This window comes from Suncus etruscus, chromosome 3, assembly GCF_024139225.1.
Source record: "Suncus etruscus isolate mSunEtr1 chromosome 3, mSunEtr1.pri.cur, whole genome shotgun sequence".
NCBI classification, from domain to species: Eukaryota; Metazoa; Chordata; class Mammalia; order Eulipotyphla; family Soricidae; genus Suncus; species Suncus etruscus.
In genome coordinates this window covers 162039555-162052405 of record NC_064850.1, presented here as the reverse complement: position 1 = coordinate 162052405, position 12851 = coordinate 162039555, and the positions used below count along the sequence as shown (strand labels likewise).

At 34.9% G+C, this 12851-nt stretch overlaps 1 protein-coding gene and 1 non-coding gene across 2 annotated transcripts in view; one reads left to right on the top strand and one right to left on the bottom strand.

Moving 5' to 3' along the window:
- ASXL3 (ASXL transcriptional regulator 3) overlaps positions 1-12851 on the bottom strand; it is a 151558-nt gene that overhangs the window by 34903 nt on the left and 103804 nt on the right. The window lies entirely within an intron of this gene.
- LOC126005391 (U2 spliceosomal RNA) lies at positions 3955-4145 on the top strand. The gene has a single exon (XR_007494499.1). It is a non-coding gene; the product is annotated as a U2 spliceosomal RNA (small nuclear RNA).

Below are 12851 nucleotides of genomic sequence, written 5' to 3'. Positions count from 1 at the left end.
CCGTTTGACGCTCAGGGGTTACTCCTGGCTATGTGCTCAGAAATCGCCCCTGGCTTGGGGGGACCATATGGGACGCCGGGGGATCGAACCGCGGTCCTTCCTTGGCTAGCGCTTGCAAGGCAGACACCTTACCTCCAGCGCCACCTACCCGGCCCCCAATTTTATACTTTTTATATGAAAAATGTGTTCCTTTTCTTTTTAAATATGTGATCAGTGGTAAAGGGTCTATCTTGCCAACATTAAGCCACAAGTTGCATTCCTGGCAATATACTATATGTGCTAAGCATGTACCCAGTGTCACTGTCAGCTGGGATCCCTACTCTCACCCTCACTAAAAAGCATACAAGTGCCCAGCAAACACTACAAAGTGTGTGCACAAATGCAGAGCCTTCACACAGAGGACTTTCTGATGTGACAACGTTCTTATATTATACTTTTCTCTGCATTAGCTGGCACACATCTCCCTATTTACTTCATTTCTAAAAAAGACAAATCATTTAATCATATGCATTACATTATATTTAATGTAAGATAGACAATAAGCAAGGTGAAAAAAAAGGAGGACTATTAGGAGAAGGGAGTGGTTAAAGACATGCACAAAATGGTGCTAGAAGAGAGCATCAATGTAGGAAATGAGCTGTGATCTACAGCAGAGTTAGGAAAAATTTTGGACATAATAGAAAGGATGCATGTCTCTCAAGGGAAATATGGGAACAATAAAAAACACCCTGGCCTGTTTTAGAGTCAGAACCAACCAGATGTCCTTGGGCAAATTACTGCAACCATGTGAAAGTCATTTAAGCAGTCTGTAAAATGAAGTGATTAAAATAGAAGATGTCCGTTTTTTCTAGAACCAATGTTCTATGACATAGGTAGAACAAAGTAAAGGAAAAAAGTTGGTGATCCCAAAGGTCAAGCCCAAAGTAGCTATCAGTTAATGGAAACAGGTAGAAATAAAAATAGAAGAAAATAGGTGTCAATAAACTTACTATATGGTGTATTTCTTTATACTGGTGGTTGCCTGGACTGAAGGTGACCTGAATCCTTAAAGGTGGTTATAGTAAAACATAAAACAAAGACTGCTAAAATGCATAGAACAAGTATGTGAATGTGAATGCAGCTAAGGAAGAACTGAAAGTAAAAGGATAGTCAAGGCTGGGCAAATTTTTTCAGAAAATGCAAAATGCCAATTAAATTATGTATGTGTAGAGGATTATTTTTCACAGCTATGGCGGCATTCCAGACTTTGGGTTGGTAGGATGAAAAAGATACAAAGGTCCTACAATGAAATGTGCATAAACTCTTATACTATGGAAACTGTCCTCCTACATTTTATATGCTCACAAATAATCTAATAGACATGCATGAAAAGAAAACACATTTTGATGATACAAGACTAGATTCTAATCCAATTCTTACGTTTTGGTTTTATGATATTCTGAATGTACTTTATAGTAAAGCACATATATAATTTTAAGAAAACATTTCCATTTTCTGTGTTCCAAACCTTCTCAAAGTTGTTTACAGAAAACTGCTTTACTGAAGAGCATTCTGAATTTCTATGATTCTTTTATTCTATGTCTCCAACAGTGACTCTGGCAACTTTAGTCATTCTAAGAACATATACATGGCTACTCAACTCTCCTTCTTGAAGACTTCCAAGTCTTCACAGACGCTCAGCTTGAACATTTACATGATAGAATACATCAGGCTTAATGAATATTTTCTTTAAAAATTTTTATTTCGGGGCCGGTGAGGTGGCACTAGAGGTAAGGTGCCTGCCTTGCAAGCGCTAGCCAAGGAAGGACTACGGTTTGATCCCCCAGTGTCCCATATGGTCCCCCCAAGCCAGGGCCAATTTCTAAGCACTTAACCAGGAGTAACCCCTGAGCATCAAATGGGTGTGGCCGAAAAAAAAAAGAAAAATTTTTATTTCTTAATAATTTGTATGGATGAAAGTTACCTTTTGTGGCTTTTAACTCAGTAAAGGGCTTAACAAAATATGCATCAAATTTTTTAATTTTTAAAACTTTGTTCAAAGACCTGGTGATGCTCAGGACTTATTCCTGACTCTGTGCTCTGTGACAGGTGTGGAGTTGGCACACCATATGGGATGGTCAATGATCAACCTTCTGACAGCTGTTGCAAGGCATATGCCCTCCTCTCTGTAGTAGCTGCCGGTCCAAAATATGCCCTTAAAAATATGGGCATTGTTTCTAAAATCTCACTCTAGATGAATGATATGGGAGTTGTTTCTAAAAACTCACTCTACATTAATGATTTTAAATTTGGGTGGCTTTTAGTCTTTTTTTATATTTAATGAAAACTATAGATGAAAACTAGTTTTGGCAGCCTGTCAATTATCTCTCGATCTTCATTCTGTCCTTCCTGTGTGGTAGCAAATACCTCTTCAGAATCTGAGTAGCATCAGAGATAGTTCCAGATTTTGGCTATTATGTGTGACCATAGGACTAAATTCTTGGCAATATAAGCAAATGTGGTGTGGCAATCTTAGCAAATCTTGACCTTCACACTCTTTGATTTAGAAGATGGATGGGTCACCTACACCATTGGAGGGAAGCAGCTCTAAAGCACTAAGATATAAAATTCACATGCACCAAATATCTACTGTGTCACTATTGCTAGAAATGCTGTCTACCTTGATTAACAGACCCTGAAAATAGACATATACATGCATGCAGATTTGCTACATATTTCCTTGGTATCCTAAACTAAGAATATGAAGCTGTTGAAAATAGATGAACTATTTCTTGGTGTGGGGGTACATTACAAACATTAGATAAGTGTTGGCACTGAAGTATTTACAAGAAAAATTAATCATCTCAGTGAGTATTGCCATTTGTAGCTAAGAACATCCCACAGATGAGGGCTTTGAAATACCAAAAATTAAATAACTGACTTCTGCAATTAACTAAATTCTTTCATATGAATTATCTTCTATGATCAGTAATCTTCATAGGAGTCAAAGCCTTTTTAAGTATATTAATGTAAAACTATAAACAACAAGTCATTAAGACTGCAGGATATGATATTTTTGGGGTGCATGTGTGCTTTTTTAGGTGGGGACACACCTATCAGTTCTCAGGGGTTATTCCTAGGTCTGCACTCAGGTGATACTGGTGGACTTTACAGAATACTGGGGTTCAAACCCCAGGCTGGCAGTGTACAAGGCAAGTGCTATTGACTTACTATCTTTCTGACCTCCAATATATAGATTTATTAAATATATTTATTTATATAGTAAATATAAATATAAGTATATATTAAATATATTTATTTATATATATTTACTAAATATATATTTAAATATTTGGCCACATCTGGCAGTGCTCAGGGGTTACTCCTGCCTTTGTGTTCAGAAATCACTCCTGGCATGATTGGGGGACAATACTGAATGCTGGGGATTGAACCTGGATGTCAAGTGCACAGAAAATGACCTACTCACTGTGCTATTAAATAAAAGAAATAACTAATTTCCATCCCCATTATTATCTTTATGCCACTAAAGTAGGTTGAATTTCTAAAATAAATATAGTAAGTGTATAAAAAAAAGAGCTAAAAGCCATACAATTATAATTGACCATTGTGAAACAAATATATACTTAAAAATAAAAAATTGGGGGGGGGGCGGCGAGGTGGCGCTAGAGGTAAGGTGCCTGCCTTGCAAGCGCTAGCCAAGGAAGGACCACCGTTCGATCCCCTGGTGTCCCATATGGTCCCCCTAAGACAGGGGCAATTTCTGAGCACTTATCCAGGAGTAACCCCTGAGCATCAAATGGGTGTGCCCCCCTCCCAAAAAAAAAAAAAGAAAAAAGAAAATTTTTTCAAAGTAGCAATTCTAGCTGCTCAATAGAAATTCAGATTTTTACAAAAATAACTTTCACTTTAATTCTCTCTTTTAGCAAGCAAATAACAATATGAAATGAATTAATTATTGCTTCTCGGCCTTTTGGCTAAGATCAAGTGTAGTATCTGTTCTTATCAGTTTAATATCTGATACATCGTCTATCCGACAACAATATATTAAATGGATTTTTGGCACTAGGAACTGGAAGAGGAGCTTGCTCTGTCCATTCCATGCATCAACCCGGTATTGCAGTACCTCCAGGAATGGTGCACCAAAAAAAAAAAAAAAAAAAAAAAGAATTAATTAACTTCACTCAGTATGAGAATGTAAGGACAAACTGCATAATTTATGATTTGCACTTTTATTTTTTAGCAATGGCAACTATGGATAGAATTTTCTTTCTTTTTTTTTCTGTGAAGCAAGATAATTTCTAGTAAAGAGAGAAATAGAGGAATATATATTCAAGAGACAACTCAGGCTTCTATGGAGTGGCAAAAGCAAGCAAAGATATGTAAAGTCAGGCAAGTGAAATATGTGTTCAAGTGAAAATATAGGTTTTAAGAATAAGACAAAAATGGGAAAAATTCAGTAGTTTTGACAAAAATGTTATGATGCTAAGTAATATTCACATGACAAAATAAAGAAAATGTGAGCACGTACAAGTCCTCAAAGGAATTCAGAAACAATGATGCAAAGATACAACAATGCCTTTGCAAAGGGATAGCCACAGACACTTTCCAAAAGCAGCATGATCTGCTTCTTATTATCTGAAAAGCAGCATGATCCAATCACATTTTATGCTCTTACCCACAGGGTAGATATAACCTACGTGTAAAGAATTATGTCAACCACTAAATTTTATTCACTGATGAAGAGGAGCAAAGGCTTTTAAAATTCCAAGCTGTTTGAAAATTAGTTACAGTGACAGAGCTCATCATCATAATAGCTAAAAATGTTTCCATTTAATAATAACCATGTACCAACAAGCTAATAATTAACTACTTGGAATTTTGATAGTCTATGATATGGTTTTACATCATAAATAGGAATAAAATATATGAATACCGCATTTAATTGGGGGATATAATTCAAGCAAATTTTTGAAAGAAATCATGTGTAGCTTGAAAGCCAGTGTGAAGCACAGGCATAAAAGCAAACAAAAATTATGGAAAATAATTCATCAAATTTGCACATAAAAGCACTAAAGCAAATGTGAATGCCTTGACATTAGAAATAAAAAATGGTCGATTCCTCTAACAGAATCGCAATAAAGGAAATTCCAACATCTGTTTATAAAATAAGATAAAATTTAATTTAAAAAATCTTTGAGCCAGGAAGGTGCCTTATAAGCGATAGCCAAGGACGGACTGCAGTTTGATTCCCAGTGTCCCATATGGTCCCCCCAAGCCAGGGGTGATTTCTGAGCGCATAGCCAAGAGTAATCCCTGAGCGTCAAACAGGTGTGGCCCAAAAAAACAAAAACAAAACAAAACAAAAAAAACTAACATCTATATTTATTAAAATGTGACAAAAGTTGCTTTTTGGCTAATATTTAGAAAACTAAATAGAAAATCTAAAAGTAATAAGGGTGGAAAATAAAAATTAATTTTAAAATATTAAAAATATAATAATATGCATAAGACAAAACTGTTTTACATGCCACTATATTTTAACCTAAAATTTCTAAATACATTTTATAAAGTCTTAGTAAAGCATTTCCCCCAAATTAAAGAAACATTCTAAAATTCATAATAAAATTAAATCTTAAGTTTGATATGTTCAGTAAATGGAAAATCCATATATTAAGCTATATAAGATACACTAATTTGATTAATAAACTAATCAAAATAAAAAGGTATGTTTAAATTTTTATTCCAAAGATCAATTCCTAGATAAGTCAAAAATTCTCAAATCAGTGCCTAAATCAAAAACAAAATTATCAGAGAATTTTTGCACTGGTGCATTGGTTGGAATCAATGTTACTAAAAAAGGGTAAAAATAGATATATTACTTGAATAAAATAGCTTCTGCTTTTTGTCTTTGACAATATATTTAGAAGTTCACAGATATCCCTCTTTAAATAAAATATGAACAGAGAGGAAACTAGAAATATGAAAAGTCAACTAATTTTTGTTAATATTCAACTCTTCCTAGTTGAGATATTCTAATTATGTACAGCCCCACACACACACACTTAGCGTTTAAATTGAAACCACTGCTAATCAGTTTTCTTGCTGACCTTAATGAGGTACCAATGAAACAAGATTTAACAAGCAGTGGGAAAATAATACTTCTTCCACATCAAAAGCTACGACTCAGACACACTGACCTCATGACATTGGGCAACTGGCAACAATTGAAGTGGAGGTAATTAGGAAGTGGTAGAGGGAAGAAGGTGGAAGACAACTCTAGCTGCAATGAAACAATAAATTGCTTTTGCAGAGTCAAATTATGTAAAGAACAGTTGGTAAATTTTTTCCTGCTACTATTTATTGAAGCATAATATACATAAAAAGTGAACAAATATATTTAAGAGGTGACATTTTTACAACCAATAACTAATCACAAAGGAAAGAAATGTTACAGGCTAATTTCTCACTGGGTCAAAAATATCTAAAAATTCCAAGCAAAGTATTAGCTATAAATATTTTATACTGTAACAATATAAAAGCAATATAAATTTTATTTTATGAGGGGCCGGAGTGGTGACGCAAGCGGTAAGGCATCTGTCTTGCCCACGCTAGCCTAGGACGGACCCTGCAGTTTGATGTCCCGGCATCTCATGTGGTCCCCCAAGCCAGGAGCGATTTCTGAGTGCTTAGCCCAGAGTAAGCCCTGAACATCACAGGGTGTGGCCCAAAAACCAAAAAAAAAAAAAAATTTATCATATGAAAATTGGACTTTTATCATGTTAACACACTAAGAAGAAAAGTCATTTTCATAGATGCAAAAAAAGAGTAGTGTATGTAATTAAAATTAAAGAAGGGTGACAATTATCTTTTTAATATCACAAAAACCAGATTAAGAAAAGGCGATATTAAACTGCCTTCATAAAGGCAAAAAGAAAACTTTATCCCCAATTTAAGAATCAGAAGATAGCAGCTATCACTACTTCTATTCAATATCGTACTGCAGATACTCAATATTTGTTCAATAACAAATATATAACTATTTTAAGTGCAAATAACTTTTTAGGCAATACAATTATGTCACTAGAAAGTTTAAAAGTAATTGTATACTTTTAATAAATTAGTATATTTATTAAAGAATGTAAAATTTCAACATTAACAATATTTCTTTTAAAAGGTATCTTTATCTTTTCTAAGGGAACTATCAATTATTGAGAGAAATCAGAGAAGTTGTAAAAAAATAGGTCCAATGATTAGAAGATTCTATTTATTTTTACTTTTATTTTTTATCTTTTGGTTTTTGGGCCACACCCAGTGAAGCTCAGGGGTTACTCCTGGCTATGCACTCAGAAATTGCTCCTGGCTTGGGGGACCATATAGGACGCCAGGGGGTCAAGCCGCAGTCTGTCCTAGGCTAGCACTTGCAAGGCAGATGCCTTACCACGTGCACCACACTTCGGCCTCTAGAAGATTCTATTTTTAAAAGTTTCATTTTTCCCTAAATTGCTTTACTGTTGAATGCACTCTCTAATCAAACTTCAGGCACTTTCATGGATACCCATATTATTATTACTCTAAATTTCTATGTAATTATATAGAACACTGAATAAAGGGGGGGTTAGAATTGGTGGCATGCTTCTACAGATCTTAACCTATATTAATAAAATATAAATATTAATAATTATTAATAAAATATTAATATCTGGTATTAATAAAAATAATATAGCTTGGGTGCAATAATAGAAAAAAGGACAATGGAACTTAATAATAAATAATAGAAAAACACTTATTAATTTAGTGAACTGTTTGATAAAGAGCATATTTTTTATATCAGCAGCATCCAGAATAGCCTTTTCAAGAATATGTATGACTTGGTATTAGAGAGATAGTATAGCAGGTAAGACATTGTCTTGCATGCAGCTGACCAAGGTTCAATATCTAGAACTTCATATTGCCACCAAGAATAACCTCTATGTACATCTGGGTATGGCCCCAAATCCAAACCAAACACTAAAAACAAAACAAAATAAATCCTCTAACAAAATATATAACAGGCTGGGTATTCATATTAAAAAGTTACAACTGATGATTCGGTAGATCATATTTCAATGTAAATTTGTTTGATTCTTGCACCACAAACCAATAAACTATATCATAGCATAATCATAATCAGCTCTAGGTTATTTATAGCATTGTTTCTAAAGATTTCATAAAGACATTTCTTATCATGACATAAATATGCTTACTATATTAACAAAATATAACAAACTAGGGTATATTTAAATAACAAACTTTGGGAGGAGGACAGAAAGATAGTATAAAGGGTAGGTACTTGTTTTCCACTTAACCAGTGTCCCTGGCATCCTAAATGGTGCCAGAAGTGATTCCAGAGTGCAGAACCAGAAGTAACTCTTGAGCATTATCAGGTGTTTCCCCCCCCCCAAAAAAAAATAAGCAAACACTTTTCTTCATCAAAAAATTGAGAGAATCAACAGACAAATTTCCACAAATCAATATGGAAATTGTATTGGTTTAAAAAACATGTGGGCCTAAGGAACAAATTGATCACTTCTTCATAAAAAAAAAATATATATTTTTTAAAACCACAAAACTGTCACTGAACCTCATTAGTAATCAGAAAAATTCAAATTAGAACCAGAATAAAAATAAATATTGGAAATGATCCAGTCCTGGTAAGAATTTACAATAGCCCAAATGTTCACATATTCCTGGTGGAGTTTGAGTAAATACTTTTGAAAACCAACACTTTTGGGGGCCTTACAACCTGAACATTGTCATAATGACCTGACTCAGGCCTCAGAAGAACGGGCATTGTCCATTCACCCCCGAACCAGGGATAACATCTACGAAACAACCACGACTGTTCATAACATCACCTGGATGCAATCCTCTACCAGGGAAGACCCTACTGACCCCCTGCATCCACCTACTCCAAAGAGGGTTCCCTTACGACCCAGAAGACTTAGCAGCAACAATAACCTGATTTCAGGGCAGGGCTCTCCGCATTGCCCTCTAATTGTGAGGTGAAACTAGAGGACGCTCCACATCATCCTGACTTCAATGGAGGATATGCACAGAATCCAGGATCTTTAACTACAGAAACCTGACACCAACAACAGCAAATGTGCTGAAAACAAAATTTACTGGGGCCACAGAGAATGACTCGGGTTGGACAACCTAGTATGCGTGGAGCCCAGAGCTGGTCTAATGCCAGAAAACTTCAGGGGTAAGGTCTCACGTATTTAGGCCAAGGATTTTCCTTTTCATTTCCCCCATATTTTGCTGGGCTTATGCAAACAGTAACAACTGCCACTTTTTTTTTTTTGTTTTGTTTTTTTGGGCCACACCCGTTTGATGCTCAGGGGTTACTCCTGGCTAAGTGCTCAGAAATTGCCCCTGGCTTGGGGGGGGGGGGAAACATATGGAATGCTGGGGGATCGAACCGCGGTCCTTCCTTGGCTAGTGCTTGCAAGGCAGACAGACACCTTACCTCTAGGGCCACCTCACCGGCCCCATCAACTGCCACTCTTTTTTTTTTTTTTTTGGTTTTTGGGCCACACCCGGTGGCACTCAGGGGTCACTCCTGCTGGCTGCTCAGAAATAGCTCCTGGCAGGCACGGAGACCATATGGGACATCGGGATTCAAACCAACCACCTTTGGTCCTGGATCGGCTGCTTGCAAGGCAAACGCCGCTGTGCTATCTCTCCGGGCCCTCAACTGCCACTCTTAACACCATTCTTACTGTATTTCTTTAACTCTTATCCTTAAAAAAAAAAAAAAATCTTACTAAACCTTTAGCTAGGGCATTAATGAGTTCATCGGTGATTCAAAAATTTTCAAATATATACTTGCTACGAACTTTTTCTTATTTCCTTTCTCTTTCATCTCTAGTTTTTCTTTCTATTTTTTTTAATAACTTTGCCTTTGTTCTTCCTAAAACAAATATATTATGATCAATTGTGTCAACTATATGATGTCTTTTCTTTAAATAATAATAATAATAAACCAACACTTTTATGAAAACAAAAGATTCAAAGTCTATGATCCAATGATCAAAATTACAATAACATAACTTAAATATTAAATAGATTAAAAAGTTTCAAAGGCATGCTATGCAAACTAACCTTCGCAGTCTAATAGCTTGCATTGATACGTAAATCAAAGTAAAAAGTATATTTGAGATTGTTTAAAATATTGATATCACATTTTCTGAAATTATCTGTAGTTTGGAAAATAATTTAAAATATCTAGAGGTCAACTGATTTTCTGCAGACTATGGTTTATCTTTCAGACAAAGTAAAAATTAAAAAGCTAAAGGTGGTATTCTTTTTATAACTGAAACCCAACTACAAACATGTTCATAATTATGGTGCTTAAATATATTATTAAAAAGAGTTAATGGACTATATTTAAAATTTTAAATTATCACAAACATTGAACATAGGAAAACACTTTTAGATAAAAAATATGTAGTGTCTTTTCAAGTTGTACAAAGAGATTACAAAAAATTGACAATATCTTAAAACAATTTTATCTGTAAGTCAGCACATTGTTTAAAAACATAATTGGGGGCTGGAGAGATACTGGAGTAAGTAAAGACCTTTCATGTGGCTGAACCTGCCAGATTTGTTTCCCTATATCCCATATGGTCTTCTGAGCACCATCAGGATTGATTCCTGGATCCAGTGTCAGGAACAACCTCTAAGCATTGCTAGGTGTGGCAAAAAAAAAAAAAAAAAAAAGAAAAGAAAATTGAGTTAGAGCGATGACATAGATGGTAAGGGGCTTGCCTGCATGTTGCTGACCTGGGGTTAGTCCATGATACTACATTATTCTCCTGAACCCTGCCATAAGCCATCCCTGAGCACTGAGCACAGCTGGGTGTGGCCCAAAGATCACAAAAACAAACATGCCAATGTTGGCTATAGTGATCAAGTCCGAATTTATACATATTGCTTGGTGCAGATTCTTGAAAGGCCCCAGTTAACACAAAGAAAGCTGGTACTGATTTTGTTCAAAGAAGGACTAAACTTAACATTGGTACAAATGCCCATTCATTAGCTGACAGTGGCAAAATCCCAGGCACCTAAAATCCCAATCCTAAATTTCCTATTTTGTTACTGGCAACAGGTAAAAATCCCTCACATGAAACCTCAATCTCATGATGCTCCTAAAATGAGACAATTAAAGATACCCTAAATCTATACTAAATGGAGATTCCCTTTTGGAGTCTCTCCACTGTGTGCTCTGAGTGGTTTATCCTTGAAGGACCTTGATTTATTCCTGCCTCAATGCTAAAAGGTCAATTCTTTTACCCAGGCTTCACTGATGCTCTTTAGGGTCAACACTCACTTCATTTGTTTTGTTCTTGCTATGAATTATCTTGTATTTTGTAATATAACATTTATGCAAGGGTATTTAAAATATCCAGAATGAAAAAAGTACCTAGTTTTGAAAAACAGGGACCACATCTGGCAATGCCTAGGGTGCTCTAAGCATAGCCTGGTCTACAGGCCCATGGTACTGAGATTAAAGCATGGCTACACCAGCAGGCCTGTGGAGGGATAGGGATTCCGGGCTGAATATTAGGCCCAGTGTATTGCACACGCACAAATTGTGCTATCTTTCAAGCCCCAAAACCTTATTGTTTAGAATGAAATGCATGCAAATATATTGAAATATATTTGATATAATATTTGATATAATATATACAAGTTGTTAATTATGTCAACATCTGAGCAACAATATTAAAAATAATTTATTAAATTACTATGTAAAATTACATCCATATATTAATAATATATAATATATATTAATATATCAATATATAGTATATAATTAATAAAATAATCTTGTTCAATACATTTTTCTCTAGATTTCTTTATCTTTCAATAGAATTTCTAAAAAAAATAAAACATTAGATGAATAATTTAAATGAGAACATTGAGTACAAAAGTAACATGCTGTATACCATCGCAAGAGAGATGAAAGAAAATAGAGAAATTAGCAGCTGGATGCATTTCCTCAACCATCCATTAATGTGTACTTTCTCTTATTCACTATTTATTTAATAATATCTTTATATCTAAGATATATCAACTTAAAAAATGTGGGCCTAGAAATACAGTGCAGAGTGTAGAGCATTTGCTTTGCATATGGCTGACCCAGTTTTGATACCTGGCATCCTATATGGTGGTTCCCTGCATTTTGCCAAAAGTAATTTCTAAATGAAAAATCAGGAGTAACCCCTGACTATAGCAAACTATGGCCTCAAAAATATTTTCTAAAAACCCATAAAACAAAAACTTAGGTATTAAAATGATTCAATTAAAAATTAAAGGTGATATATAAAATCGACCTAGATTAAAAAAAATAAGGGCCTGAGTGGCAGCACAGCAGTAGGGTGTTTGCCTTGCATGCGGCTGACATAGGTCGACCTGGGTTTGATCTCGGGTTTTCGATATCTGATTCTGCTGCTGGGTGTGGCACCTAAAAAAACCTAGACAGAAAAAATAAATGAAACATATATTGTGTATGATTATAACCTTTGAATTATCACATTGCAATGGAATAATACTATCTAGAAATTATGCTATTCTTGATGACTGCGTATTTGACAACCATGAGTACAGGACTCTGCCTACTAATTTTTTCTCTACTACCTACCAAAGGAACAGGATACTTAGAAATAAGATCAGTGTTTATGAATTTCAAAATATAGTTTTATAGTGACCACTAAAGATCAGACATAAAGTAATTATCCCTTTCTCCAAAGCAATATAAACAAACTCCATACATTCATACAAAGTATTGAGAAAGATAAAAAAAGAAA